The 5,818-nt window shown below is 48.8% G+C and overlaps 1 long non-coding RNA gene across 1 annotated transcript; it reads right to left on the bottom strand.

Annotated features, from left to right (window-relative positions):
- Window positions 1-3,465: 3,465 nt before the first annotated feature.
- On the bottom strand, window positions 3,466-5,811 carry LOC104871551. Its single transcript, XR_782901.2, has 3 exons — window positions 5,739-5,811; window positions 5,238-5,640; window positions 3,466-3,798 (listed from the first exon to the last, which is right to left on the bottom strand). It is a non-coding gene; the product is annotated as an uncharacterized LOC104871551 (long non-coding RNA).
- Between the last annotated feature and the right edge of the window lie 7 nt (window positions 5,812-5,818).

Here is a 5,818-nt window from a genome sequence, read left to right as displayed (position 1 = left end):
CGCCCCGTGTTAACACCAAATGCATCGCCATGCACATCTTGCTGGTGTTGAGTGCGTTTGCTTCTGGCTGTTGATGACTTTTTAAATACTGCAAGTTGTAAGATCCTGGCAGTTGTGCATATCAGTGAATTCCTGTTATGAGCCATCCTGAAGCAAATTGTTTTCAAGAGTAATAAAATACTTATCTAATATTCATGAATGCCAAATTGAACAGGAGAAGAAAATGTTGCACTTTGTAGCTATTTAATTAGACATTTCTTAATTCTGAAGTGGCGGATTTTGTGTGCATTTTGAAGACAAATAACCTTTAAAGATCATGTCCATTTCCTTGGCTGCAGACCTTAGGGTTCTGACAGCCCGCAGAAAACCCGGGCCCGCTGGTCTCTTTCTGGAACGCCGCCAGCATGTGACACCGGCGCTTTCCCCCTTAGACGCCAGCTGGTGTCACATCTCGTCACCTTCCCCAGAAGCTCGCGAGGGCATTCCTGGGTGCCAGTGGCTTGTTTTCCTCACAAGTTTATTTTCAACTTATTGACAAGTTTAAAAAGGTTTCCGTTAGAAACGTCAGCATTCGGTCAACCTGGTGCCAGTATACTTGGGAATTAAACCAACTCTTGCTAATAGGTCTGAAGAAGGGAATAAGACAGAAATAGTAAATAATTTCAGGGAAAATGTGCTTTTATTAAGAACATTGGCTCCTAGATTACTCAGCAATCCACAGAGAGCTTCAGTCTCTGAAGTTAAACTTCCTCAGCTTTGACTTTCGACTGGCACTGACGGCCTAGTGGGTTTTCTGGAGCTTCTCTGTCTGAGGTGCTTGCCTATTTTGTGATTTCCTAAACACAGGTGATATCTCAGCTGTGAAAACCCTCCCTTTCCCAAGGGAAATACTGATCAGGGACACCTCATTCTATGTCTCTGTGAAGTTGAGATAGCCATACTCCCCTTCCATGACGATCTGTGCCCCTGCTAGGGACAGAAGTTGGCAGAATATGTGAGATGGTTACCTTCACTGTCTGTGTGACAGAGACCACACAGCTCAGATGGCCACTGTCCTTTCTGGGATGTGTGTGCAGGGGCCAAACAAATCTGCCATAAAGAAGGAGGAGAGTGAACAATTCTGGAGCTATAAAACAAAGTCCTGCAACGTTTCCCCAAACAAGGACTCCAACTGAAGTCTGGCATGAGTATGAGCCCCCAGAGGCTGCAGATCTTCCTCGTGTGTGTTGCTGTCTGTCCTCGGTACCAAAATCCCCAGTCTCACCACTTGCACCCAGGCTGTGCAGGAAGGGAATGGCCTGTCCCATGTTCCACTGCGGGAGGTGCAGCCACGTGACTACATTCTGGCTGGTGGAAGACTGTTTCCAGGCACCGTCCATGGAGTGTCCTTGATGGGTGGAGGTGAATCTGTCCACTGCCCCCTCCTTCCCCTGGAGGGGAAGAAGACTACGATGGTCAGAACTGGGGAAGCCACCTGGACACTGTCGTGAGAACCACGCATCAGTTCCAGTGCTAATGGGATAGAAGGGATCCAGGTTGCTGGGTGTGGTGGCATATCCTGTAATCCCCACAGCTTGGGAGGCTGAGACAGGAGGATTGCAAGTTCCAGGCTAGCCCGGGCAATTTAGTGACTTAGCCTGTCTCAAAATAAAAATAAAAATAAAAAGACTGGGGTATAGGTTAGTGTGAAGGTTCTGTGTTTCAGCCTCAGTGGTGCACACACACACACATACACACACAGATGCACACGCACACACACACACACACACACACACACGGAAGCAAGGATGGGATAGAGGTCCCTGACCCCATGCAGCCTACTCCCGCCTTGCACCATCTTATTCTAGACTCAGGATAAGGGAGAGTTCAATCCACCTGTTTAAGCCACTGTTATTTTGGATTTTCCTTTATGGCTCTGTCAAATCTTATGTGACACCAAATATAGAACCAAGAGAAGTGAGCATCCCGTATCCTGAACATGTGGCATTGACTTGAAGGACACGTCCAGGTGGCAGGGGCACAAGCAGTGTGTGTGAGAGAGCCAGTGAGCCTCGCTGTACAGAAACAAAGCACTTGATGAAAGTGCTTCCCCATTGTCTTTTGAAAAGCAGCCCATGTTCTGAACGCGGACTGCAGGTGGATGTGGCAGGAGAAGCTCAGAATGTAGAAATGCATTAGCCGCTGCTTCTTGCTGCTTTTAGCATTGCACAATGAGAGAGACGGACTTCAGCTACGCCCGGCCAGTAGCCCAGTGACAGTGAAAGGGACACAGCTGTGCTAATGGCGGGACTCGGCTGCACTCTGCAGTCCAAGGTGACTAAGAGCTTCATAAGTTGGAGTTTGAAAGGGTTGAAAACAGCAACTGCTGTGTTCCTTAAACTGCGTCAGTTGCAAGAATGGTTTCCACAAAGCAGTGTACTTAGCAGAAAACAAGACAAGTGGCCCGATCTGCCAATTTGGAACCTGTGTCTAAAGCCATTTTAAGGGCATTGCTGGCTATGTCTGTGGCTCAAGGCGGGTACTGTTGGGTTGAGAGAGGAGATGGGCAGAGCGTGGGCTCCATGGGGCCAGGTGTCATGAAGGAAGCCTTAACAAATCCGTGTAGGAGACCAGAACCAGTGCAGTGGTACCTCAGTCTTCCTGGTGCATTGGTCCCAAAGGCAAGTGTGCTAACAACAACAAGAACCAAAAGCCGGAAGGGTTAGGCACCAGTATTTCTCACCTCTAAACACTCCCGTGTAAGGAAGCCTTAGTGAGGTTGATATTTTTATAGGGAAAATTTACAAATGAAATATACACACGTTAACTTTACAGTCCATGAGTTCTGACAAATGCAGTTGGCGGTAGAACCCACATTTCTAACAGGGCAGACCCAGCAGAACCATCTGCAGAGAGGAGATGGTCAGGACCTGGAGGAGAACAGAAGTGCTGGGTTTGTCCAGTGTAAACTGCTTAACAATCCCACTTGGATCTTTCCTAACAAATTCTGGCTGAGCTCACAGATACGGTCACTTGCAGCTGTAACAGGAAGGACAGAGAGGCGTCGCCGGCCTGCATCTAGTTTTCCCTCAAGGGTGACATCTTGCCAGACTACCATACACATCACCACCAGGATCTTGTCAGCGACACTGTCCATCTGGCTTATTCCTGCTCCTTAGCTGTGCCTGTTTGTATGTGTCTGTGTTTGTGTGCGTCAAATTCTCTTCCAGCCTGTCGCTCACCCATGTTCTCTGTGCGCATCCTTAGGGCCTAACACCAGCAGAATCTGTGCCCAGACAGCCTCATGCTGACACCCTACCCTGTCTCCCACCCAGGCTCTCTCCCAGCTCCTCCTGGCCACTAGTCTATCCGCCTGCTTTTCTAAATTTTTTCCATTCAAATAATATCATACAAATGAGATTAAAACAGATGATCTTTTGAGATCAACTTTCTTTGATCTGCCACATTTAAAACAAACAAACAAACAAACGTTCTTCCCAGGTGAAACATTAGTGCCCTTGAAGGAAGGAGTTGTTTACTGGATTCCCTGGGGCTGGCATTTCAGAGGCCCCTTCCTGTTTACCGACTTAGTGGGAGTCGATCCAAATAAAAAAGCAGTTTCAGGCCGATCTCCATAATGCAGAGGGTGCCAGGAGGGAGGGAGGCGAAGGCTCAAAAGACTGAGCAGGGTCCATGGGCAGGGATGGTGAGGGAGGATATTCCAGTGGTGCAGCAGGAGGGAAAGCTGGAGGCAGGCTCTGGCCAGAGGCAGGGGCCCAGAGCCTGGCAGTATGGATGTTGTGCCTCTCCTTGACGCATCTAGACAGGGGAAGGAGGAAAGTGAGTCCTATATACTGCCTTGCAGGAATGTAAAAGGAGAAGTCTCTACAGAGGTTAGTGTGGAAGTTCTTTTAAAAATGAAAAATAGAAGTACCATGGAGTGCAGAGGCCTTACTTCCAGGTGTATACCACGGAATTGAAATCAGAGTCTTAAAGAGACAGCTTCACTCCTACATTCGTGGCAGTGTTACTCTAGTAGCCGAGATACGGAGGCAGCCCAAATGCCCACAGAAGGGAGAGTGGCAGGCACACATGAGGGCATGGGATTCTGCCCTCCAAAGGCAGGGGAGACTGCCATCGGACCACGTGGGTGGACTGGAAGACATTCCACTAAGTGAGATGAACCAAGTACAGAACCAGTGCATCAGTTGTCTAAAGGAGCCAAACATAGAAGCAGAATCTGGTGGTTACCAAGTGACAGGGGCGGGAAGTGGGGCTGTCCCGTGGGTAGAAGGTTGCAGTTGGACAAGATGAGCAAGTCTTAGAGATCTGCATAACCTCACGCCTAAGTCCACAATGTGGCATCGCCCACTGACAAATGTGCTAAGAGGGTGACAGTAGCAGGTACATTCTCTAGAGCACCAGTATGGCTAGAATATGCATCATCGATTTACATTACTGTACATGTTACATGGACACGGCACAAAGGGCATTTGCTAGTTTGGTTTTAAGACCCGAGGCTGGATGATACACAGCACAGCGGAGAGCCGGAGCATGCAGCAAGTGATCAGGCCAAGAGCCTGAGCCGCACGATAGGAGGGACAAGAATGAGGTGCTCATCTGAGGCCACAGGCTGGGAGCTCCCTGGGGAGTCACTGGTGTGCTTCTGCATTGAAAGGCTGCAGGAGCTGTAGTCTGATGCTACAGGCCATGGCGGCAGCAGCAGACTTATCTACTCAAGCAGACTTGAACTTAGGCGCCCAGACTGATTTCTTCTTGCTTCCCCTTTCCACGTTGGGCCTTCCAGGTTTTCAGGTTGAGCCTTCCCTGCTTAGTTGTCTGGCCCGCATGCTGATCATCTCCAGGAAATACAGAGCCCAAGTGTGTTGCACTAATCTCCTGGGTGTCCTAGATTAGGATTAACTGTAGTAGCAGTTTTCAAGGGATTACTTTCTGTGTGTGCGCACACACAAAGAAAAGGGACACAAAGTGAATGACAGGCAAAGTACTCAGAATATAAGGAGAAGAGAGACAGAGTGGGGCTCCTTCCTGCCACTCCCCCAGCTCTACTGACATATAGAAAGCTGCACGTCTATAGTGTGTGGACCTAGAGTGTGGACTTCTGTGCCTCTCTGGGAAGCCAGCAGCACCATCGAGCTCTGTGCAGTTCTGCTAGCCCCGGCTAGGTGACTTCCCGGCCTGGACTTCCATGTCTATTTGTAAAATCGCAGGTTCACTGTGCCTGATGGATTTCTTACCTGAGCTCGGAGAACCTCAGGATTCCAGGGACTTTGGTGTGATCCAGTCACCTGTGGCATAGGAACTTGGATCTCTGTGCCTTTAAGTATCTGTCTGTTTCCCCACCAAAGTATCTCTTTAACACCTTCTGGGAAGACACATGGGAGCTGCTCTAGGAAGGTCTCCATTCCTTTTTCTTCTGCTCACGTGGGCTGCAGAATTGGTTTTGAATGATTTAACTTATTCAACAGCTCATTCCTTTGGCCACCATATTAGTTCAGAGATGTGCATATAGCCCAACAGAACTAATGAGTCAAGCCCAGGACTTCTCTTCAACTTTTGGGGTGGTATTTGAAGTTGAGAGGAGGTGGACACAGGAGCAGTTGCAGCCACGAGGGGCAGATGTGGAGGTGCTATAGAACCCTAGATGTAGGCAGCAAGGGGAGAGTTGAGTATAGAGAGAGCGAGAAGAAGGTCTTAATAGCGTCACTTAGGTCCTCCATCTGCATCAATTAACTCACTTTTGTGCTGACCAGGAGTTTTTGAAACCAGTCCCCATGGTGGGGGGGGGATTCCTAAAATGAAATGGTTCCCCCCAAAA

The sequence above is a fragment of the Fukomys damarensis genome, unplaced genomic scaffold (genome assembly GCF_012274545.1).
Source record: "Fukomys damarensis isolate Sample0158 unplaced genomic scaffold, DMR_v1.0_HiC HiC_scaffold_22, whole genome shotgun sequence".
Taxonomy (NCBI): Eukaryota; Metazoa; Chordata; class Mammalia; order Rodentia; family Bathyergidae; genus Fukomys; species Fukomys damarensis.
Note: the sequence above shows the minus strand (reverse complement) of the source record. Positions and strands in the feature narration are given on the sequence as shown.